Source organism: Anopheles coustani, chromosome 3 (assembly GCF_943734705.1).
Source record: "Anopheles coustani chromosome 3, idAnoCousDA_361_x.2, whole genome shotgun sequence".
NCBI lineage: Eukaryota > Metazoa > Arthropoda > Insecta > Diptera > Culicidae > Anopheles > Anopheles coustani.
This window is the reverse complement of record NC_071288.1, coordinates 85114365-85140685: the sequence shown is the minus strand read 5'-3', so window position 1 is coordinate 85140685 and position 26321 is coordinate 85114365. Positions and strand designations below refer to the sequence as shown.

General features: G+C 40.2%; 1 pseudogene; it reads right to left on the bottom strand.

Moving 5' to 3' along the window:
• Positions 1–16252: 16252 nt before the first annotated feature.
• LOC131268266 (uncharacterized) overlaps positions 16253–26321 on the bottom strand; it is a 52259-nt pseudogene continuing 42190 nt past the window's right edge.

Genomic DNA, 26321 nt, shown 5'->3' with positions numbered 1-26321 from the left:
TTCAGTAAAGACACCCAAAGAAACCGGTTACCCATGCAAGTCTGTTTCCTGGCAGGTGTTTGTCATCAAAACCAAGACGATAGCGTCGCCCGCTCTTGGAAAATACTGCTCTACGCTACCGAAAAAGACAGAGTGCAGATGTAAATACCCTCAAATCAGACGAGAAACCTCTGGCCGGCTTCGCAGATGGTCCGGTACGATAGTAGCAGAAGCAGCGCCGCCATGAACAGTGAGACGTTCCGAGCGGGTTAAACGACATGCCGATATTCTTGGGTCTGGAAGATTTTAAAACGTCTTAAAAGATTTCGGCCCTCCGGATCCCGCAAAACCTTCTACCTCCTTGCAAGCGCCGTGTTCTTCCAAGTGATCTGCTTTGTGGTATTGTGAGGGATTGTGGAAAAACAGTGAACACAGAAATAATGATGCTACTACACCAGAAGCAAACCGCAGTATCGTAAGTAGCATGGCAATAGAGATATTCCATTCCACACTGTGTTGAAATGTGTTCGATGTGGGAACAAATTTGGCGGAAGAAACGCAAAAATGAGATTGAACAAAATAAGAAACCACGCCAGACTATAAACTGAAAAAACCTCAAATAATTTGTGATATTAAAACAACTGTCTCAATATGCCATGTTTTCCTAAAACATCTTTGACAGATGAAAATAAGCATAAACATTTTAATCAATTTATTGCACAAAACATATGCTTATGTTTAGTTCTTTTCTATTTATGATGAACCTTTGCCGACCGTCTACAAAAACCACCATACACTGAACAATGGATCTGGTTGCAAAACTGGCCACTTAGCACAAGAAATTGAATCATGTCCTCAAGCTGCACAAAAATATCCGGATCTTATGAATCATTTGACGTTCGCTGGATGCGGCGGCTGGAAACATATCTTCGCACATGTACTAGTTTCCATGCACACGGTCAATTTTCGTGACGTTGACTCGATTTTATTTTTTCCCCTTTGATGGTGAATAATAAGAGTGGTAAAACCTTTTTCCTTCGTGAGTTACGAGATGATGTCGTTTGTTCTTATCTCTTCAAATGGAGCTAAAAGGCATGACTCCTTGAAGCGCACCGCTACCTTTCGTCAAAGTTTGAACGTGGTCGTTGCGCTTTTCCCAATAAAATTTATCATCCCGCATAAAAATGACTTATCTTTCTCCTTCGCCCTGAGTCATTTTCACGCACGGGGTTAGGAAAACAACTTGCAGCCGGAAGCGGGGAGTCCACGATGGAGCATGGGTAAAAGGAGAAGGATAGAGGGAAAAGAAACAAAAACCGCCCCGCCTTCCTTTGACCACACTTCAGTTTGTACGATTTTATGGTGAATAAAGGTAAATGTGAAGTTTTATTGTTTTCGCGTAATGTTTATGGGTTGCTAGATAATTTCGCACATCATGGAACGCCACATCCGGTCGCGCACCTCGCAGTAGATCAATAATTGATGCGTCAGGTCGCTTCATCTACCCGTATATCGTGCGACCCTTAGGAGGTAACCCTGGCATGCGAAACCTTTTCCAAGGTATCATTGTACAGTCGAATTGCATCGGTTTTATTTCGCAGCTAAATTATTTTTCTTATTGGTGGGATACCGCGATTTATCTTCTTACTGTTTCCGTGTAGCATAAAGAGTTTGTATTTGGGATGAGAGTCTATTTCTGGAGAGTGGTCGCGTGTTTCCTCGCATGCTCGGGAAACAAAAAGGGTAAATCACCGGATGATGATTGAGAATGCACGTGGAGCCTGGTTGTGAAAATCGTTTTCGTGACCAGGATATTGGCAGCCCGGTTCCAACCCGTAATTTTCCAGGCGAAAGCAAATGCCCCACCTCTCAGTGTCCCCCCACACCCATGCCAACGAAAACCGGTGTATTGCAGGGTATCTTGTACGAGCATTCTTTTTTTTATTTTGCAAATCGTTTTTCTTCCTTTGGCGGTATTTGCATTCGGTTGTAAAATCGTGGTCGGTCGGACCGATTGCAACTTTCCTCTCCCCCATCATTCCACTGCGGTGAACCCATGCAACCGCCATGAAGGGGATGTATAAATGATAAAATATGTACATTTTTTGTTTTTTGTAGTTGAAAATCAGCCGTGGTAGAGACACATTACTGCGCGTCCGAGTGGGAGAACCACGCGCGGACAATTTATTTTCATCACGTAATGCACATAAACTCAATGTTGCATTCGCATCGGTCCATCCTCATTCGAACGTAGACTTGCTCTTTCCGGGGAGACATTCTGCAAAAAGGAAGCTTTCTTTGACAACAGTTTATTTTCAATTTTGTTTCCTTTTGAAAGCATTTGAATGTCGCTGCTGGCTGAAGAGAAAGTAGAAAAACAGAATCAGCCAGTGTTTTCAATTTTACAATCTGTCATCTGCATTTTCAGCGCGGCGAAACAATATGGAATGCTCGGATGGAAGTTGTGCCCCATTCGATTCCGTTGACAGTTGCACGCCCTCGCAGCTCGCGTATAAATGATCTGTCGGAGCTGTATTAGCATTGATTGATGCATGTTTGATACCCGATTCGAATGCCTGGCGCCTGCAAGGTACAAACACGGAGTTGTTATAGAAATCCTGAGCAAAACTCTTATCGCGCATCATGTTTGAAAATATTGCATAAATGTTGTTGTTTTATCTTTTCTTCTTTCATTTTTATTCTTTAGAAACTTCATATTAAGGTTTACCACTTTTTGTGTACATTATAAATTAGTTTTATCGATTTTTATGTACATAAGATTGATTCGAAATGTTCTATGTTCAAGAATAAATTATAAATAGGGGAGATTTTGTAATGTCCATAGGGGTGCCCCTCACCACGCCACACGTGAGGGGTGCAATACCATAACCAATTTAAAATCCTTCTGCAACGAATTCTGCGTAGAGGGAATGGATTGCTTCTATTTTAGATTTTCTGTGTCCCCAAGGGAGAACAATAGGATAGCCGTAACATCCACCCGATGGATATCACCTACCGGCTACCAGGCAATTGTCGGCTCATCTAAACAATCCGGAAAAACATTGACTCCACAGACGAATCAGGTTCAGTTGGATGCAAGATTTATGCGGCACCGTTTCCCTGAGCGCTTCGGTGACAGGGCGACGGAAGGGCCTGCGACAACCGGTTGGTAATAAATTCTGCTCGATGAAGAAACACCGGAAGTCTCCTTGGCATTCAGGTGGTTCCAGGGCTTGGAGTCCCCATCGGACATTCCCGATTTGCGCGGCTAGAGAACAACTCGCGAAACTGACCTCCTCTTTGGTAATAAAAATGCGCATTTTCAACTCCTCCCGATGGGCGGCGAGATTCAGGAACCCTCGTTCCTGGTAACTAAATGTTTCAACCAGATTTCAATGTGTCTCGAACGGGTTGTGCTAGAGTTTGGAGGATCTCGTGAATTTGGACGTTGAAAAAATTTGCTATTCAATATCACACAAAAAAACATAGATGTATCGAGCAGCGGGTTCGCCTCTACGGAAGCCGAACACTCAGCTAACCGACAAAGGCTGACACTGTGCTCTCCTCGATGGCATCGGTACTTTGATGTTTTCATTTTTTCCAACTTCCAACTACGAACTGTGCCCAAAAGGCCAGTGTTCAACAACAAATCTACGCAAACGACCACCAGGATCTGTCAGCTTGCGTGAACGTCATCCTAGTTTTCCGGATCCGTTAAGGAAACTACGATTCTTTACATTCAATTGCGTGAATTTCATAGTTGAGTCCAACAAGGTTCCATTGTCTCAAAATGACAAGACTATGAAGCGGTCGAAGCGGTAAAAAGAATGTCTTATGAAAAAATGTTTACTCACTACAATCATAAATACCTCTGCACACGAGTGAAGCAGAAGGTAAAGAAAGATATGTATACAGAAACCTAACATACTTGATATTTAATGAAATATGACCTAAAAGTAGAAAATAAAACCTTACACTGTCATATTTGTACCTAAAACCGTCCATTGAGCTGCTTGATCTTGGTTGATTGATGTGGGACAGCTCACACAGAAGCATTAATGGGGATTCAGTCCACCGTTAGACATGATCTACGGGGATGCAAATGCCTTTTGTCTTGTTCTGGTGGGTTTCTTTATACTTTTTTATACCCCCAACTCAACCCAATGATCGCCATAGGGATTTTTTTTAAACAGGTTTTGTGCACTGAGCAAAAGAACCCATGGAGAACCTCAAAATCCCATTGAATAAGTGTCTTCATGTGGTCTACTTCCCGTCCCCGAATTAGGTATGGCATTATACTTTTGACTATCAATTTAATTTTGAACCAATAGTTTCCACTCCACAAAACTGACCCTACATTTGCCGTTCAGTGAAATCCGAAGGGTTTCCCTAAATCCTTCGATGACATTTTCGTACATTTTTTCCACACAGTGTTTCCCTGATCCACTAGTGTCTTTCCGGTGGAAAGTACCGGATCATGATCCATCTTGGGACTCCGTTATTGCCCTATAATGTGCGCTTTTCTTAGCAAGTTTCCTCATCTTCCCTCAACTTTCCCTACCACCAGCGAAGCCATAGTTGCGAGCAATTTTGAAACAAAATAGTCTGCATTCAACTGCCTCCCCACGACAGACTGGGTATTCATCCTTTCCTTATTTTTTTTTTTTTGTTATATCATATTGTCTTTCCACAAAACATGGATTCCGCTTCCGCTGTGCAGACCAATATGTTGCTATAACAAAATTTCTCAATTTGAGATTATACACTCCGCCGCCGGAACGGAATTGATGGCGAAGGGCACCGTTCGGACACAAACCGGTTGTACTTGATGTTGATAGAAAACGTTCACCAGTTCCAAACCCGTTACAATTTCACAGAAAAATAGAGCAAAAACCGTTCTCATTGTTGGAAAAGTTTTTCATCGTTTCAGAATAATCAATTAAAACGAACATTTCCGGGAAGCAAGCAGATAGTAAAGTATTTTGCACTATTTATCGATAACCACAGGTTACGAACCTTTGATTGGAGTTGGTGTGTTTCCACTATACGGTGTGTATTGATTGAATAATTTATTGATGTTCACAAACTAACAAGCATTCCTCTATACAAATCAATGCAACCAGATATTCCTTATTGGTCTGAGATTTTAGTATATTTTATATTTTCACTTTCTTGCGATTCGTCCTGGTCCTTACACAAGGTTGATAAGGAATGCCATCTTCCTGATATTAGTTATCAGGTCAACCAATAAAATGCTCTCTTAGCATCGCATACTACCAGGGTTCCCTAGCGAAATATACCATAGTAGAATTTATATTACAATTATAGAAAAATATTAAACGATTGAAAAAATTTGAAATTATTTATAGCAAGGTATTAATTATTGCATGGTATCAGGTATACAGATTAAAGGTGTAAGATTCACAATTTAGTTAAGTTAACATTAGAAGTTAAATTGAACCAGGCAGTCAGAATAACATAATAGAAAGAGATAGATAGTTGTTTCACCCTAGACAATTAACTATCTATAAATTTGAATTCAAATATTATACGAATTAAATAGGAACTACTCTTATCAGATAGGTGATTAAAATTAGGTTAATTAGAGATATGATTTAGGTAACCATCTTCGCCGGAAACCATCTGGGACGTTTAGAGATGGATTCATTCATCATCATACAGAGTGTAAGAGGTAACAAAAGGAAGAGAAAAACTCTTTCCCTACCGGCCTGCACCTTCCATCCAGACGGACTTACGTGAGTATACCGACACCAGTGGGAATTTCCTTCCACTCCTGCTGTCCCTCCCTAGATAAGCCTTAGGTTGGTTCGATATCTCGATATCTGTACACCAGAAGTGAACTCTATCTCATTTCAGAATGTTCATCTACATTCTTTCCCATGCCAAGATACGAGTATTTGCCGATCGATGCTGCTGATGATGAGTAGTGGATTCTTGATACCACACAATCAAGCCATGGAAAACGAGTAGCTCAATTGCCAGACTCTACTGAACGATGGGGCAATCCAGATTCACGGTTTGTGCGGCCCGATGCCAACATTTCCCCGAGGGGCACGAGGATTACTCGATATCTCTTTTTTCATTTGCCACAAAGTGGATCTTACGGATTATGCTTCTCAGAGGAACGAATAAAATATGATCCCGTGTCCGTCTGGAAGATTCAACAGCAGAACTGCCTTAATATTTTTGCCAAAGACAGACCAAAGCTCGCCTCATAGCAATACTAGTATATTACCCAGAGCTATCCTAAACCTTCAAGTTGAAAAAAAAAATGAACTATGAACCTGAATCGGTACAAATGAATCCTTAAACACATGTTAAAGTACGAGAACATCAACATCATCATCTTCCTGAAATTTAAAAATTTTACTGTTCAGTTGTTAGACACATTGTGCATGTGAATGAAAAATATATTTAAGAATATTAAGGTAAGTTAAACTAGTTTTTTGGAGGCCAGGTACCTGGCCCGTCGGTAACTCCTGGATCCCCTACCGCCCCATGGAAGGTTTCATGTCGTCCGCGTTACATTTTCTAGTTCTTTCTGTAGAAGGTCTTTTGTGTCAAATGGCGGTTAAATTTAAAATACAAATTCGAATTGCTGAATCAAAAATTGAATGCGAAACATTTTGGTCCTCTTCCTGTTCGACCAGTGCCTGATTTTGTCGCACATGAGTGTTGCTTTAACTGAAGCCCATATCCACATAAATGGAAAAACACTGATTTATCACCGATTCCTCATGAAATCACGTTGACCAAACCTTTCGGTAAATTCAGCAGGAGGTTCTTCATTGCCAAGCCGAGGTGCAGCACATTGCAAGTCTACTTTTTAAAGTGTCGGGTTGTTAACTCCTGCTACGTATGATAATCCACATGATTGCGATGCGATTGCCACATTGTATACCTACTTGGTACCTGTGCTAACAGAAAAACGAATACGTCCGGTGTACATTCGTGTCTCTCCACACTATCTTGCAGGATCCTTCTGGATATGTGATAATTCGTCAAAGGCGCAGTATCGGCTCGATGGCCAGAACCCTGCGCCGCATGCTATCCCCCACCTTCTGTGTTTCTCGGAAGGATGTATCTCCCTTATCCCGCCTTGTTCGTTTTACGGATGCATTTAGATGCGCGTTCCAATAAACTGACCACGTTGCTACCAAATTCCTAATGCGCATTTCTCTTTCTCTCTCTCACACACCTCCCCCTTCTCACTCTCTCTATTTCACACGCTTCCCACCCCTTTTCTCTCTCTCTCTCTCTCTCTCTCTCTCTCTCTCTCACACACACACACATTTTTTTGACTCTCAAGCCCAAGGTGTATAAATATAGAAGGTGACTTAATGTCAGGTGTGCCATATTTGAGTATTGATATGTCAAAAGCTCAAACCTTCTCCAATACCCCCAAGGTGTATAAATATAGAAGGTGACTTAATGTCGCTTTGGCAGGAGTGCCATATTTGAGAAGTGTTATGTCAAAGGCCCAATCCTTTTCCGATACCCCCCCTCAAAACCAACATGAATACCCACGAAGTGTTATGTCAAGTCATGAAATGTCATTTTACACTGGACGATTTCACCTTCTAATTTATGAACCTTGCCACTTTGCTACAAAATTCCTAATGCACACGTGGATGTTCTCACTCCCTCTGTCATGAACGTAGAGTTGGCTTGTACATGCTCTTCCCCCTTCGCTTACTCTCTGTATGTATATACGTTATTGCCTCTTTCTGATTTGTTTCTCTTTATCTCTCTCTTCCCCGTTTTTTCTTCCCCATGCTCTGTGCTACTGTCTTTCTCTATCTCTGTATAAACCTTGAGCCTTGCTTGAAAAAATGTTTTCGACATGCAGTAACCAAGATAAAAACAGTTTGCATATATTTTTTATCCGAAAATAAAAGGATCGTTATATGTTTATTATTATAAAATACGGCAACCATGCTTCTGTAATTTGTATTACAAAAACAATTGTTTGAATACTTTAGGCGGAGTACAGGCAATCCTGAACTTTTTGATAATCAAAACGATTTTTTTTATGAAACCGTTTCTTTTTACTATGCCTTGCTTGAAAACGGTTATTTACATCAAATAACCAAGGTTATTACAGCAAACGTATCTATTATTTTCCGATGAAAAAACTCAGACTTCTTCAGTTTGTAGTTTACAAAAAAAATTTTTTAACACTAAAGGAACTAAAAAGCAATTGTTTTCTTTTTTTTTAAACAAAACTAAAAATTGAAATTAAGTTACCTTGGAACATTTTACGTACCTTGGTCATACCCCTATTTACCTTGGTTATGCCAGTTTCTTGAAAAACATGAATTCGTTCAAACTGGCAACACTTACCCTACCTTTACAACAGTAAACAAAGCAAGCTGTCAACTTCATCTGCAGTTCCAACTTGTTCTTCCGTGCGTTTGGAAAATTTGTTTGTTTAGTTTTTGGTGAAATCAATGTTAAAATGAATTTGAAAGTGAGTATTCACGGTACTTTCGTGTGTGTAGTGCTTTCGGTCAGAAGATTGCGCCGTGTACGTTTCGGTAATAGAGCGTTTGCAATGCGTATGCGTGTATGCGTGTTGGTTTCGACCTTGGGCGGGGTGCGGTTGGAAGATTTGTTTGTTTCAGTTTTTGGTGAAATCAAAGTAAAAATGAATTTTAAAGTGATTATTCACGGTACTTTCGTGTGTTGTGTGTAGTGCTTTCAGTCGGAAACTTGCGCCGTGTACGTCTCGGTCAAAGAGCGTTTTCGATGCGTATGGTTGTGTGTATGCGTGTTGGTTTCGAGGGCTGTCAGGCCGGTCGAAAAAAACGCTATGACCAAAAAACGCGTCAAAAACGCTAAAAAACGCATAAACTATCTTAAGTATAGTGATGACATCAGATAACATTAACCAAGCGATCCTTAGCCGGTAAGATGTTGTTGTTAAGGATGTTTCTTGTACCAGCTTTAAATCATGGTGAGTCAAAGGAAGTGACTTCTTGAAATTGAAAAAAATGACTTCAACCAAACCAGAACACAGATCAACAGCAAGTTAACAAGCGACTGGAAACGACTAACCTTGAACCAGAAAGGAGAGTTCATTATATTTTATGAAGAGCTTCTGGGTTCGGAGAATGATTTATTTTTCAACAACCATCTACTTCCTCGTTTCATGCATCACCTCAGTCCTCAGATGGACATTTTTTAAGGTTTTAAATTTATCTCAAGTTTGTTTTATGGAATGGTATGCTGTCGATCAATAATAACCATTATTTTGAACCAATCTATTGGAACGAAACATGTCCGTTCGAATGACACGCAAAACAGGAAGTACTAATAGTATATATAATGTTTAAAAGAAAATGTGTATAACAAAACGTACAACAAAACAAAATAATAGTTCAATAAACTCCAGATCTTGAACCCACTTGTCTGAATCATAAAATGAATGAAAAATATAAAATATGTGTTGATACTTACTACTTAGATACATAGTACTAAAATCCACCAGAACCATAATTTAGAACGTATATTGAACAAATAATAAAACTCAGCTTAAAAAAATATCGCTTCCCATGTAAGACAATAAAAAAAAATGCTAATGACAAAATCAAGTATAGAATATTCCTGAATAGAATATTTTTTCTCAATTATGTTTCTAAAGAGTATCATAGGTTCCAAAATCGATTGCAGCTGATGTTAAAAATGTATTTTTGGTATTGGGAACATTTCTCGTGGTTAGCAGTTGTTTAAACCTCTTCATGCCATGATAACCACGTTCCACACGGATATGCCGTCGATGATCTGGACATCATCAGTGTTGATGCGTTGAACTGTGATGAGCCTGTCGTTCCGTCACCCGCAGCAACTGCGTAATCGCAGCAAAGCGTAATCAACATATCGCTACCGCTCTACCGACGTACACAGACCAACTTCAACGTACTTCACTTCACTTGTTATTGTTTCATTCCTGGAACACAAACGCCGATGGGAAATCCAATTTTAATGTGGAATGAAAGTATATATAATTTAATACTCCTAATCGATTGTTTATCATCACAAAAGAGTCTTTTGGTCTGTTTTTCTGTCACGTTTTGTTTTCTAAGCAAAATTTTCGTACATAATTGAGAAAAGAGAAATGTTTCATAAATACAAAAATACATTCCATGAATTCATTGAATATTGAAATAAAAACAACTGAGAATAAAACAACCCTAAAAGAAAGAGAAAAAAAACTTGTTTTCGTTTAGCTCTTCCAACTTTTTCTTCCACCAGAACTGGCAAGCCAGCGGATACCATAAGGATCAAATCAAGTGAAACAGTTTCCAGACGCTGCGTTTCATGCTCACCGTGTGGCAGTAGTTTTTGATTAGAATTTCTTATCGTCTTTCAAAATCCATGATCCGTCACTCGTTTATAAAGCGGCAATATTCATACCTATCCTTATTGGATTAAACACTAGCTGTTTAATAATATATTGCGAGTCAAAAGATTAGAAGCCAAACATAAACATATCATTGCTTAAATACTACGTTCTTTTAAAACTGAATGAACATATTAAATAATCAACTTGTTCACATAGGGTAAAAAAGTCTCGTAAGCCCTCAACGGGCAGGCATGACCAACAAGGTCGTAACGCCAAGAAGAAGAAGAAGGTGAAGTTTAATTTCATGAAGAATACATTTATCCATCTAATGTCCACCCATTCTCTGCGATCACGTACGACCGCCGTGAAAGAGGCCTCCGTGGCAGCACGTTCGCCGCTGCACGCATGAAGTGAAAAGACAAAAAGAGGAGTACATCTGAGCGCGAAATTTGATGCATGGTGGATGCTTACGACATGATGCATTTCGTGTTGAAAACGCGAGGTCCCTGGACCATCCTAGCCAAGCCTTGACTCTGTTGAACCCAAGACGAAGTAAAAAGAAAACGGTAAACAATCGACGGAACGTGCACCAATTGCATCCGTTAGTTTGCATATGTGCTTCCGTTTACTTTGGCATCTCCGACGCACGTGGCTACAGCACACGATTGCATTGCTTGCTTTTCTAGAATAATTTTCATGCGCTACGAGTTTTTGTTTTCATTGAAAATGCAAATTACCTTAGGACCTGATTTGGTGTAACAGTGAAAGTATACAAGTCCACACGAGCACAAGGCACAATGCATCGTGTAGCATATATGTATGCTGAGGTGATGAATGATTTCTCAAATTTCAATTCGGAATGTTCTACAGCAGGGATCGGCACACGTTTTCCAAAAAGGGCCAGATGATTTAAGAGAAACCGAAAGCGCGGGCCGGATACTTTAAACGATGCTTTAATGTTTTCAAACCCTTTGTAATGGAGAGAGGAACTTTCTAAATAGCAAAGTTACATAAAAAGTGGGAAAAGATAAAGTATTTAAAATGTTATCGATAATCATATAACAGGAACACCTCGTTGAACAATTTTCATCTTCATTTTTGGGAAGAAAACAAACCTGGCAAATCCGATATAAATTGGGATAGGTTTTTTCGTATGAAGCACTAAAATATTCTTACGGGCCGGATAAATTCATTTGATGGGCCGGATTTTGCCCGCGGGCCGCACTTTGCCGACACCTGTTCTACAGCATTAGTCAAAGAAATCCAAAGAAGCCAAATTAGCGAAAGAAATCCAGAAAAAAACCCAATGGCTCTCTTTTTAATTATTTAGTGACCAAACATAACAAAAAAGAACCACAAAGAGCGATTCATTTTCCAATTCCTTTTTTCTGTATTGGGTAAGCTGCCAACAGAGTTTACATTCATTTCGAGCATGAGTTTAACGGTTTTAGAATCCTTTGGGAGGAACCAGAGGTCATCGAGGACACTAGATAAAAAGGATTTTTTATCATTTTCAACAGCTCAAAGTATCTTTTTCCAATCTGTGGGAAAATGTGAGTTTGGCAAGAGTGACAAAACAGAAAAGAATATAATCGTCATGAATAGCAATTTCTTTTATGTAAAACACACAATTCATCTTATTTCTACTACCTGATGTTCCAAAACTAGATCGCAGAATGTCAACGTATTGATGTTCAGTTGTCAACGTAGTGATGTTGATGAAATTATTGATGTTCAGTTTCCGTTGCAGAAAGCCTCGCTTATGTTAACAGAAAAACATAATACATAGTTGTATAACGCACCGGAAAACACGTCTTATTATGCCACCGGACAATGGGAAAACAAACAGCAGAAATCATGCAAATAGTGCTCTGTTTAGATACCGTCAGTTTATATTTAAATTATACAAACCAAACCAAAACCTCAAAGGGCGTAAATGAGCATAGGTTTCAGTTTTCCCATTTCTGTCTGCTCCCTTACTATCAGCGGTTTTTATTCTCATTTTTTCTTTTACTAAATCCACCTGCCATACCGGTAAATTTCATCAAACGACATGGAATTGTTACTCGATTATGCAGCCAGAGGTCATGATTTAACAAAACCATCGAACGTAATGTGACCACCGAGCATGTCCTGGCTAAGCAGCGTAGTCCAGTTGGTGTCATTCAAAATGTCATCAAGGGTGAGCGGGATAAACGTGGAATGCAACGAACCCCTAGCGAAATCCATATCATCACCACCTATTCTGACCCGGATCCCGAGAACTGCGGACCCAAGCCACACAAAGGACGAATAACGCGCCAGCACGGGATTGAAGCGGAAAGCATAAATATTTCAAGAGCTTATCCCAAAACATAATTACTAACTATGAGTTTTCGAATATGGTTTTTGACCGCACGGTGTTTGGACCGGTCTGCTAGGAAATGCGTTGGTACTAGGTTGGTACGAAATAAACCCAAAGCATGCACGAGCGACAAACACGGGAAAAGGATGCTTCGGGATGTAGAAGACAACGACCGTAATCCGGGATAGTTCCACTGTTCATTTTAATTATCCGCTACTCACGATGGTCCCCAACGCAGAATCCGGGCTTCCGGGGGATACAGGAAAAACGTTGCACCAGATTGCACCGAAGCGCAAGTACCGGCGATGAACTATTAGGCTGGCTCTGATCGATTAGGCAGCGAGTTTGCATCCCGTTTATTCACCTCGATCGTTCGATGAAATATAAATTGATACAAACATTGCCAATTACCGGTCGATGTAATTAATTTACAATGGTATGAATTGAAATTATTCGGATGCAATCGAACAAAAAACAGCTACAGACGGGTGCATCAAGCCACAGCAGAGGAAATGGACCATTTTTTACGCAAATGTACAGGTACAATACACAAACTATATGTAACTATTCAGACTTTCACAAAATATGCAGTGAAAGGAAGCTTATTAGATCAAGTTTAAGGAAGAGTGAGCATATCGCATCTATGGGAGCTACCGAGAGCATGCGGAAATGTTCGATGAAGACAACGGAAAGAAGAGCAGCGGCAAGAAGGCAGCCCCTAATTCCAGCTCTCCCTGCTAAAAGGAAAACCGTCTCGTTGGAAAATTTCCACAACGACGACGACAAAAGAGATGGGCAATAATGGCTCAAGGAAAGAGAATAAGGTAAGGCAGTATGGGCCCCGCCTTCAAAGAACCCGTCTGGGACCAGCACGAGACGAACCGGGCGATATCAAGAAACTAATCGATGCTGATCTGTATATCTTCAGTAAGACAAAGAATATGGCAGCAGGATACGAACACATTCGCTGTAGATTTTAAATCCCTACAAGACGATCACGCTACGTTTTACTCATCCTCGTGAATTTCATCGCATATCCTGATGATCACAGGATCACGAATGCACGAAAGCATTCGACGTTGTTTATGCAATGCACCGTGTGGCGGAGCATTCGAAACTCATTAACATATGTTTTATAAAAACGAATCAGTATTGGGTTTTATCAACAAACAGCATATACTCACCAAAATTGACAACTTCTAGAAGTCTTTGAAATACGAAAAAGGTTTGAAAAGATTTAGGTTCAGCAAGGATTAATTGTTGATTGCCTTATACTAATTTAGTTTAAGCGTTTTTGAGCGTTTTTGACGCGTTTTTTTGTCATAGCGTTTTATTTTTCGACTGGCCTAACAGCCCTCAAAACTAACACGCATACACATACGCATTGCAAACACTCTTTTACCGAAACGTACACGGCGCAATTTTCTAACCGAAAGCACTACACACACGAAAGTACCGTATGGAGAGAGAAGGGTGTCCATCGGCTAAAATTCAATTTTATTTCAATTTTCACCGACTAAAATTCAGCTGAGGTAGCGAATAATCTGTGCAGTGCTCTTTACTTCTCTGAACTAATTTATTCCTGTTTGAGTAAATGTTTCTTATTGGTCAATGCAATGTGCAATTCGCATGGGTTTAAGGTGGATAAGCATGCGTAATAGGAGTTAAAACCCCGACAGTTTAAAATGTGACGTAAATGCAGTACAGCGGTAGTAGGGCTTCATGCACTGTGGAGCACAGAAACTAGTGCATTTCTGTAAATCGGCTGGATTTTGAAGAATCTAATACTGAATTAACCGAGATGTTCAGTAGACGGGATTTCATGAGCAAACGGTGATATAACAGTGCTGTTTCATTTACGTCGATAGGGGTTTCAGTCAACGCGACACATCCTGGGCGCCAAGATCAGGCACAAGTGGAACATGAAAATACCCAATTCGAATTGCGGGTATTTGAACCCGTTTACAGCCATTTGACAATTGCCGACCTTACCCTCGGCTATCCATCCGATTCTCTCAACATAAAGAATAAAAATCTTCATACAATACACGTTTATGCTATGTGCAAATTCTCTAGAAACTAGCGTGCAACTAAAAGCAAATCAACCAAGATCTTATAATCAAAGTTTTATTAGAATCATGCAATTAAATAGATAAATAGCTCCTGCTGCCACTGAATGTATTTCTTTACTCGAATACTTAGCACTACAATTAGTTTCCCTCAACTGAATGAGGACTTCCCGTTACGTACTCTCTACATCATCTGGATTTACATATATTCTTAACTTAAGTATTCACTTTCTAAGAATCTTCCTCGTGATTTTACTTATGTTTTACTTATTTGTTTACTTATTTATTCATCGTTTTATTAACTTATTTATTCATTTCGACAAAGTAGTGTGTGGCCAACATTATGGGTTGGACACTGTGCTTAATTCCAGGGACAGACTCTACCGTAAAGGAGTAGCAATTCATTTTCAAAGCGCAGCATTGAAGAGATGAATTGAAGAGTTGAGGAAAATTAATTAAAGTTTCACATCCTCACTAACAAAGGTTCGCTGTGGCTGTAAAATCACATGCGTAGTTGAAGTGCTAAACCTTACCTAATTCTAATCGTTTGCGAAGGAGTATATATATTTAATCCTGCCAGCAAATCAGGGGCGGTAATTTCTTCTATCAAAAGATTACCAATGAATACACATTGCGCAACTTAGCGTCTGTAAAGCCTTGTAACAGACAGCGTGTACGATAGCCAAGCCGAGAAGTAAAATAAAAGAGAGATAAATCGCAAAGCAACATAGGTAGGATGACACTGCTCTACGAAATCCAAACGCTCTTCTCCTTCTTCAATGGCCCGCTCGCAGTTGAGCACGTCGTGCTGACATGGCCTGGTCTAATCCAAACGCTATTGAACTCTAAGATTTTGCGGATCATGCTGACATATACACTTTAACGTAGGTAACATCCGGGAACTCCTGACTATCAAATAACAGTACCCATTATTTTACAGCTTTAACAGATAGGGTTTTCTATTCTTTGGTATGGTAACAATCAGCACTTTTCAGTACCAAAACTAAGATTGATTAGCCAGTACTAATCATTAAAGATATCACAGCATGTTTTCTAGGTATCACAGTCCGTATTAGTCTCAATAGGCAGATGAATCCGCAGTTCATCCGCGTACATTCAACAAGCAGTTACGTCGTTGAAGAAGATCGAAAACAGCAGAAGACCAGGTATGCTTCCTTGAATACGCCATACCCCAGCAGAACTGTGGAACAGCCGTCTCCTATCTGTACGGGGTAGCGGCGATCATAGTGGTATCCCACTATGGTCCAGTAATGTTGGAGTATGGTCCAGTATGGTCCAGTAATGTTGAATAGTTTATGTTGTCCGTTCTTTTAGTGTTTCGTATTCGTTTTCGTTTTCTCTAAACTGTTAAAGATGGTCTTCTATTTTAGCAATAAGTTACAAAAATACATTCAAACACACTGTATTCATAGGAGGAGAAGGTAGAAACAAAACATGCGACCAGTTGGCATCCAATTGTTACAGTCGAGCTTATTACATTCGCATCAGTCGCCGCACGGTCGTTGTTAAGCTCAGGAGGAATGCCTTCGGGACCTAACTGTGTTCCGCTGCCACTGAGTGCCCGGTAGTTGTGCTCGTACGCCGTCGAAACCGAGCGACTGCTCCACGTCCTCGTTCGGCGTATCGGTGCTGAGCGTGTAAAATAGGAAAATGTCGCTAACCTAGGATGGGGGAAAAACGAAAATGATACCAAAATTAACGTTCGATAATCGAGATGAACGAATCTATTTAATTTCATCAGAATACTCGTTTATAGATGCGACCGTATAACTCTTATGAAGGCGAGAAAATTGAGCGAAAATTCGTCCCGGAAAATAGTTACAAAGCAATTTAATGAAATTTCGCAGTCGCACATAGGGCTAACGCTCTACGTGAGTAATTAAACCGAGTCATTGTTTCGATCAACGTACCCATGATACGCTTTTCCTGCCCTTTCTCTTCTGGGAAAGTGTTCAAGGAATCATTTTGTCTCTATAATAGTATAATCGGATTGAAAGCGGGTCAAAAGCGCGTACATGAGATGGACGAAAATGAAAATGAAATGTCCGAAACATTTGGCCTATTTTGTACACTGGACGCTCGTTTTTTTATGATTTTTTGTTTGTTTGTTCATTCACGATCAACGTTTGGTTTTTATGTCAAGTATGTTCTCCTCAACACTAATTGCTCATTGTTGCTACCTACCAACGCTCCGAAAGCACATATAGGGGTGGATGGGGTAATACGCACCCCTTAAGGAAAACTATAAAATTTTCAACCATTTTTTTTCTTGATTGTTGATTTTATCACTGAATAGAATTCATAAAGGTTCAAACTAGTTACCAGTTCAGGAATGTTTGCTTTTTTTGCTCAGAAAAACATATTTTTTTCAGTTTCGAAAAAGTTCAAGGTTCAAAAAGGTTGAGGCAAAATGCACTTTTGCTAGGGGTAATACGCACCACAACAAAGAGGCAATACGCACCACAACAAAGAGGCAAAATCTACTGTCAAATAAAGATAGTTTGTTTACAAACTGGTGCATTTACCCCGACATACTGGGTGCATATTGCCCCCATTCATAGTTGAACACATTTTTAACTAAAATGTGAGTAAATCTGCATACTTTCCGAAATTTTCATGACCAGTCTCAAGCACTGATTCTCATTTCACTAAATTTCGTATTCCTCGTGGGTAAATATCGGTTTTTGCACTCAATATTCCTTAGCGGAATGGTACGTCACATTATAATAAAAACTGTCTGAGCTGAGAATGATTTTGTTTTGCGTTTATTTCGCGATTCTGTTAATGTAGAGCTATCAAATTCACAGGGTGACCATATTTTAGTTTGATCTTACTGGGTGACTACTTTTTACGCGTCCAAAACTCGTTTTTCAAGGAAAATGGAAAAGGGTGCGTATAGCCCCAGTATAGCGTATAGTGCGCCTTAGGGGTGCGTATTACCCCAGCCACCCCTACAACCTGAAACGCGTTTCAGTGGTGCCACAGAATCTCGTTAGTCGCAACGTGAGTGTACAATCAATTTTAATCAGCCTATCGAATGGAAATTGTTGCAAAATTGCGAAATAATAAAAATGCGATATTTCGGCAGCGCTCCCTCAACAGTGCGCCTTTTGTGTCCTTGCATTCCAGCATGGAGTCGTGTCGATAATTTACAATTGCGCTGGATGAGGTAATTAAAAATGTTATGTAAATTATATCGAACCATGCGTGATCAGATGAGAATGGAGTAGATGAGTCGATTGTGCCTCGAGTGCATGATGTAAACATGTAGTTGTTTTTACACATTGCATTTATGAGTGTAAATGGTTCTATTTATTTAACATTGGTTACGTATGGTCCATTTTTTTGCAGTCCCTCTCACTATTTCTGATGATCGATACCGGCCATGAGTTCTTTTATTCCTACTTTTGTAGGCTAATAATAGATCACTGTGTTCGTGCTGTGTGCTTGTCGGTAGGTGTGTCTCTTTGGACGTCGGTTTGCCTGCAGTGGGCCGAAGTAAAAAAGGACATCGCAGTGACGATATCGACGGAGTAGTTGATGTTCGTTTTCGCATACATAATGGGCTATAATTCAAAGGGTCTATTTGCGATATAATTAACTGATAGTGTGTTGTAGCATCCGCGATACTCAATCGAATACGATGTTTCCAATATTCGCGAGTTGTTGGCCAAGCGGTGAGCCTTGTAGAATAGTTCTGCTAATTAAATGCTTTCTCTGCTGGGACTTAAAATGTCTCTTAACTCAACTAAATTTCGCTTTAAATAATAATTTTATACAATTTATTTTATCAAATATTTCGGTCATAAAACAAACTGGACAACAATTAAGTAAAACCCAACAATTAAGTTTAAGGATCAGTTAACACCCACCTCTTACCAGCCGTGGCGATTTTTTTGCCTGCACGATTGTCTCGTAGACGGAATTGGGATCCAGTCCCTTGATGGTGTAAGTCATGATGTGCCGATAGGATTCAGAACGGGTCGACGGTAGGATCAGAATGACGTCGTGCCATCTGCTCGGGTGTTGATAAGACTTGTTCATCTGAATTTTTGAGCAACACGGCACCGACGGGATCATTGATAGAGTGCATTGGAGTGAAAAGAGTTGCAATAATTATGTTTTTGTTTGGTTTGAATGCTCTTATGCGAATCAGGTAGAGCTTGAAATGGGATTGTCTGGAACGAAAGCTGACAAGAGTAATGATGGTGGGAAAAGAGAAAAAAGGAATGTTGACGACTTGCAGAAGTCCAGACGGGGTCTACACCTGTACGTTTTATTTCATACTAATTAAAATCGGTAAACAATTCAAAGCCTATCTCGAGTTTTCAAACGCAAGTAATTTATTCATAAATATGAATTTTACAGTGGTTTTTCTTGAGCTGTCAAAGATTCTGGAATCATTAACAATCAGCAAAATTTCCAGAGAAAAAAATTTGGAGAAGTTAAAAGAAACCCAAGGAAGTTGTAGTATAAATTATTACTTAAACATGAAACAATCTTGTGCGTTGAAGTTTGATGATGTTTCCGAGGGAGATTGCTAAATAATTGCTGGTGCTACAATAACTTTCGAGAAGAGGAAACCCAGCAGGAACGAGTGTTTTTCATGGACGCCGTACAACGTTGTGAATAAATTTGTAACTGAAGATAAGTTTTCCTGTTTCTTTAGCTACCGCATGGAGCGGAAGCGCGCGAACGTCAGGATGGGGTAGTTTAGAATGGGATGAAAAGGATAGCGAAACTCAAGGAGAAGCGAAGGCGAGCGGAAATTGTTGCTGGCAAACTTGCTGCGTACCCCCAGAGATACTTACCATTAATTATCTGTAGAGTAATCTTATTTCCTCTATCAGTGGGCATGATTCAATGCTCTATGTTGGGTTGTACATTTTCCGATATCTGCTGTACATCGGCGAGTGGAACTGGGCCGGTCCAGGTCGTCCCGACACTTCGATGTATTTCTTTACGCGTCCCAGAGAATTTTCCGCAACACAACTGTGAAATATAGTTCCGGTTGAAATGTGGGTTTGTGAGTTAAACAATTTTGTTTCCTTATTAAAACTGCAGAGATAACAGTTTTTTTTGCGACATAAGTATCGCTCAGAATTGGAGGTACTGCTTTAAAGTTCCCAAGCACATTCTCTTCCATTAAATTACGGTAGAGCTTAACAATACACTATTGGACACATTCAATTACCTGTAGTTTCCGAAATCCGACGATCGGACGTTTTTTATTGTCAGATAATGCTTCCCTCCGCGTGTGTCCATCACGCATGAGTACCACATGACATGAGCAAACGCTGGATTTGTGGATACTAACAACTGGGGCAGCGTATACTTAGCGTTTTTATTTGTACATCTGTTGCCAAAAGCTCATTCCGAAATGTATCCCTTACACTCGGTTATGGCCTTTAAAGTGAAGTTTCATTTGTGGCCTTTGTGGCAAAATTCTTTCTTTATCATAAAATAGAAAATAGAAATAAAACCATGCGGATGGTGAAGTTGAAAACGATTGCTAGTCGAAAAACTGGGCTTGCCATCGATTGATTGCTGCGAAAAATAGTTTAACCGGGTAGCTTTTCGATCACTTGAATGATCTAAACATAACAAAGGTTTCAGTTTGCTTCTTGGTATCTTCAACAGGAAATTGAAGCAAAAATAGAAGACTTTTCTCTTGATGAGCTAACAGGAATCCGCATTGTATGGAACGGTAGAAGAAAGTTCCTGATTCAATTCCAAACCATTTCTTATATGATTTCAATTGAAATCGCATTTTTTCTTGTAGTTCTGGTACAAAATCTTTGAGGGTTGGATTTTAATTGTTTACTTGCCTAATATTTGTTAAGATCCACAAAAACTAGCTTTTATTACGAATAAGATGATATTTAGCCCCATATTCTTAGTAGTGCTGACTAATAAGACGAGCATTCTAAATAATTTTGCAAAGCTATCTTTTTCGGATGCTGCAACAAACGCGAAGGTTCATTTAGCTTCTGTTCGGGGCAGTAAAATTTTTTTTAAAATTAAAATAAAATAACGGCAAATTTATACCGTACTTTCCATACACTTTGGCAGCTAGGGCTAATATATCCCGTCGAAGCTTTTCACGAAGCACTTTCCGCCATTCTGCAACGTGAATGCAAGGCTACAGTTTCTCCCGGTTGGCCCTAGCCAAGCCAAAGTGGTGCCAGCAACTACTCCGAGCATCATTACCGGTTGCAGTGAAAATGGATTGATTTATTGGTTCAATTTTTCAACGCTCTTTTCCGAATGCATTATGCAGCAGCGTTGGAACTTTACTCAGAAATCGTGTACCTTCCCGTTGGATTCTCTTTTATTTTACCTTTATATTCGCCTGGAGTCTTTTCGTCTAGTTGAATTTTCCAGGTAAAATGTATTAACTTTGAATTGACGTTGCTGTCTCACATTAAAAAAATATTAGAACAAAAAACAGTTTAACCGTTTTAATAAAAACAAGAAAAGGCAGCATTAGTTCAAAGTTTAAGTAATTGAAAGATTTTTGTATAAAGCATGCTCGTTTACAAGCTGAAATGTTTTCCTTAAGTAATGGTTTAGTTAAAATGCAAGTGTTGATATGAAAGAATGCTTTTATGCTCACAATGGAATTTCAAAAACATCAACAATTCCTTTTTTAAGATTATCAACTATGAGTCTCTTTTTGATTAGATTCTCAGTGTGCAAAATACGATTCTGTTGGAATGGATACGTTTGTAGAATGTGTATCTTTTTTTTTTTTTTTAATCCAACTAAGACTTGCCTCCGGATTAGCATCGCCGTGGACGGTGCAGACGAGCTGGGCCTCGTATCCTTCGCCAGTGTGGACCCAAGATTTTTCGACTGTGATTTCGGGTGGAGCTGCGGAGATCCGGTGGGTCGTTCGGTCAAGGCATGGAGAAAGCGTGTGAGACGGGAAAAAGGTAGAAAAAGAAAACCCTAAATTTATCAAAAGCGACCAGCTTAATCTATCAAACTCCAGCTTCAATTGAACATTGTGCGGAATTTTACTCGTACCGACGATTCCGAGAAGGAGCACATTAATGTTGTTCGGACGGTTAAACATACTGTTGTGGCATGTGTTAGTGTATTGTTTCTTTGCGCTCGTCCTGTTTGTGGCGACGTTAGACTGCCTTCGAGTTTGGAAGGTTTCTTTTGAGGCTCCTAATGCGATTAGCATGAATACAGCCATGATACAATTATTATGATCAACTCACTCGTTACTGAAACGGAATAAGGTTTCTGGGGAATATTGGTAACAAAATAAACATATTATCTAGATAAATGTGCGCTTTAAAATAGTTAACATGAGTTTTCAGTGTCATTAAAATCCAAGCCGAGGTAATATTGGATTTTGATATTTGACACTAACGAATAGCTTTTTAAAATTTTTCTTTTAAATCCAAAGTATCTAAAAATATCAACGAATGACTTTTAGCGCGAATTTTGATTTTAAGTGAGTATGTCTGAATTGACATTTTTCCTTTTGATAATAAAAAAGTTGAAAAGAATTTTGCTCTTCTTTTCTGTACCCCAAGCTAGAGAACCGATGAAACGGTGCATCAAAAAACCAAAGCCGTCAAAATTAGTCAACAAGTATACTAAAAAGTAACAGTTCAGGAATTCAAAAAATCTTTACAAATGACAAAGTTTTGGAATGGTCTATTCATTTGTCAAAAATACCTCAATAGCGATGTACGCATGTGCTAATGTAATGCATCTTAATAACAAAGGGGTTAAACTGTACAGATGTTTTTAAACTACAGATATTATTAATAACTGCGTGATGAGTAAGGATGAACTCATGAAACATGGAAAAGTAGTTGTTTTGAGGATAATTGAACAACATTAATAAAGAAGAACATTAGATTGTGTACCGTTTGTTTGGTTTTGGATCGTTTCTAGAAAAAAAAAATGAAAAATGGTGTACGAACTTTTCAGAATCGAGCAAAATGACAGAACTTCATAATGTCGCGGGGCAGGCGAACAGGAGAATGACGGAGGCGGCTTCCCGAAAACTCTGGATACCGACGGTTTTGTCCAATCATTTCACAATTAGTGACTGATTGCTTCCGGCGCAATCGGAATAGAGTTTGTATGGGCGGTTGAACTACAGTCCGTCTCCGAAGCCGGCCGAATCAATTACTCACAGAGCACAATCCGCTGCATGTCGACGAAGACCGGCTGTCCTGCCGGTTGACGTTGTCCAGTGTCAGGCTGGGACTCTCGGAGAGATGCGGCGATCCGTGTATTGAGTCCTACGCGATGCAGATGAAGAGAAAGAAAGAGAGGGAGAGAAAAACCAAAATCATGAACAAACGCCAGAAGAAAAGAACACATGATTTTCCGTCAAAACCCGGGGACTCGGGCATGACACCAACACTGCCGAGCGGTAGCGACGGTTAGAAAATCGGCTCACCACCTCGACGGCGTGGGTTCGAATCCCAACCGAGACCGGACCCTCCCCTGTACGAAAGGAGTGACTATCCACGTACAACAGGGAAACAAGTCTTGTAAGCCCTTACCGGGGCAGGCATGACCAACAAGCTAGTTAACGCCAAGAAGAAGAAGAAGAATCTTGAGATATAGACTTCACACTTTCCCCTTCCACATATTCAGCCCTCCAATTATTCCCATCTACTTTGGGTCATATTTTCTTCAGACTTAGCAAAGCCACTTTTGCATGGAATGGCATGGAACACGCCTACCACAATCTACTGTCTTCCCCAATTTAATTCATCTTTTAATCATTAGCATTAGCATCATTGCTGCAAATGTATAATTGAATAGATTAATGTTAATGAGCGCATTAAAATGCATTTTCCCTTTGTCTTCTGCCGGGCTCCGAAAGTAGGCGCAACACATTGTAAGCAATCTGCTCATTAGCCGCCGGTCAATCGAGGGCGAGGGCCAATCAACCGTTGAACAGAATCGAAGGAACGGAGGACGAATGTACAAAAACCGATGAGGGGAACAACCATGATGCTAATTTTGTCGGTTTCCCGATAATGAGTGGAAAAGACATTACCTTAACATAAAAAACGGATAGTCGATTTTATATTTTATATTTATTTTGCTCCAATTGATGCAAGCAAAATGGGAAGGCATACAAAAGAGCGGCAAAATGACATCTTCGTTTGCCTGGTGCGGTGAAGAATCGTTCTGCAAATGAATTTAAAACATAATTTAAAATCTCTTTCATGTCGTCCCGTTTGCAAATAGCAAGGCATTTCTATGAGACAGAGCAGAGAGGACGGAAAAATAAAATTAAAGGTTCTCGTCTCGATTATTACCTCGTTGCCGAAACCGCAACACATCCTACCGAGTTTTGCGGCTCTCAGGTTTCGAGTCTTATTCGGTTGAGAGTTTTTCCACCGGACGAACGGACAAGCCGCTGGCCGACGGCGGAGGGCCGAAGGATGCACAGAAATGGGAATAGGATTGCTAATTTCGCGAAAATTGCCAGCAGCGCTTGCAGCGGTGGAAAGTAAAAAACCGAAAACTCAGAGCAAAACGGGGATGTTCTTGTACAACCGTCGGCCTCCGCTCTCCGCTGGAAAGTACTGAAAAACCGAACCGAAAACTGTAGTAATGGACGATAGAGGTAGTGAGCCGGAGTGAGGAGTTCGCCATTGGCGTATTGCGATTGTACAGCTTTCCCGGCCAGCACGTTGTTTCATTTTGTTCTGCTGCATAGTGTGTTTGAAGGGCATGGCAATGCATTAGGTGTTCAGATAGGAACGGTGGCCGTGGGTGCGGTTTTGGAAGATGCTGGAGCAACATTTGCCTTTGCGTGAAAATGTATTTTATCAAGCCCGGACTTGCTGGTGCTTGTAACACCGCGAGTTGTTTATTATGCTCGCGTTTTGCCGTGCGGAGCGTTTGAGATCGTCGGAAAACAAATATTGTAATATCGAATCGAATTGAAATATGTGAAATGCTGCAGAAAAACGGAGAGTTTTCCGATGCCAAGTTTTCTTGGCAAAGACAAAAGTCCTACCAGACTGACTAGGATAGATTGAAGGGTTGTTCCAGTTCCTTGGAAACATGGTTGGTGTTTTGAGCAAAACTGATCAAATTTCCTTGCATTATACATACTGTTACTAGTTTTCATTTGTGTTTCGGACATTGTTAAGCGTTTGGCACTTCAAATCCACGATTTTGGATACCTTCAAAAAATATTTCTCAAACATTCTCAACAACAAAAAACACCTGTCATTGAAGGTATAAAAGCAGCGGATAGTCCGAATTCTATCAAGTGTGTTGCGCAACGTAGGATCAGAAAGATTAAAATAAAGTCAGGAATAGAAAACCTGACAGATTTGCGAGTGAAATTACAATTAGTGAAGAAAAGTGAATCGAATAATAAATATTCATAACATATTCTACTGGTTAATCAAAACAATGCGTTCCTATAAAACGTTCGACTGACTGCATAAATGTAGTGTTCAATAATGATACATGGACATGCTGCTGCACGTCTGCGAACCGCTATACAAATTAATTCCACAATAGTTCTGTAAGTGCTAGAAACAATGGTTTGAAATTAATGCTCGCAACCAAAGAGAGGTGCAAGGTTGGATGGGAATGCTGAAAATATAATTATTTGAACTCTATTATCATTGCCGGAGATTCCCGGAAGTGCCCCCGAACGGAAGACAAATGAAGTAGCGGTGGAATTCTGAGAGGAAGATAGGTTAAAGCGGCGTACAGCGCGCGGTCAACTGGAATCGCTGGTCGTACGCAAGTAGTGTACTTTGCTTTATTCCAACACCACACACATACACGTTTAGTACGGGGTCAGTTTTTCCGGTGAGCGCAAGGTGAAAACAATTCCGTAACAGAGGCTGGAAAATTACTGGACAGGAAGCGGGAGCCGTGCAAACAAAATCCTGTCCAAAGCATTTCGGATGGGTCTTGTTTGCTCGAACGCTGTAGCGCCGTGTGTGTGTGCGTGTGTTTGGGAGTGTGGGTCGGTAAATTCGGAACTTCAGATTTGCAAACGAAACAGAAACGTGTCGGGCATATTTTCGATGCTCATTTGCTAAACTCTGTTTTAATGGAGCAAGGATCAGGTACTTCCGGCGCCTGGAAAAGTGGACCGGTGAGGAACTCATACCACTCTTTCCCCTTCTCACTTTCAGTGTTTCATCGTAGGAGGGATTAAATTTGAAATAACATTCGCTCCTAAACGAGTCCACCAAAACGCGAAGAGAAGCCCAACATGGCTTTTGCCAGGACTCCCCAAGGACTCCGCAAGCCCCTGAACGGGCGAAACCATGAGTCGTGATCGGAAGGGATTAGTGTGGTTTTGGAGCTTTCTGTTGGAATCGGTTCATTTATTCGCAGTTTGAATGCAGTTTTAGCTGGCCGAACTGGACATTCGCCGTAAGCCTCCTTTGGACTCTGATGGGTCTGATGGATGGATACACTAGTTCCGAACCTACGTGCAAAGGGATGACGCTGTGCTGGCATTCCCGAGGTCGATTTCCGAATAATTTATATGCGACATTGTGCTCTGACACATAAG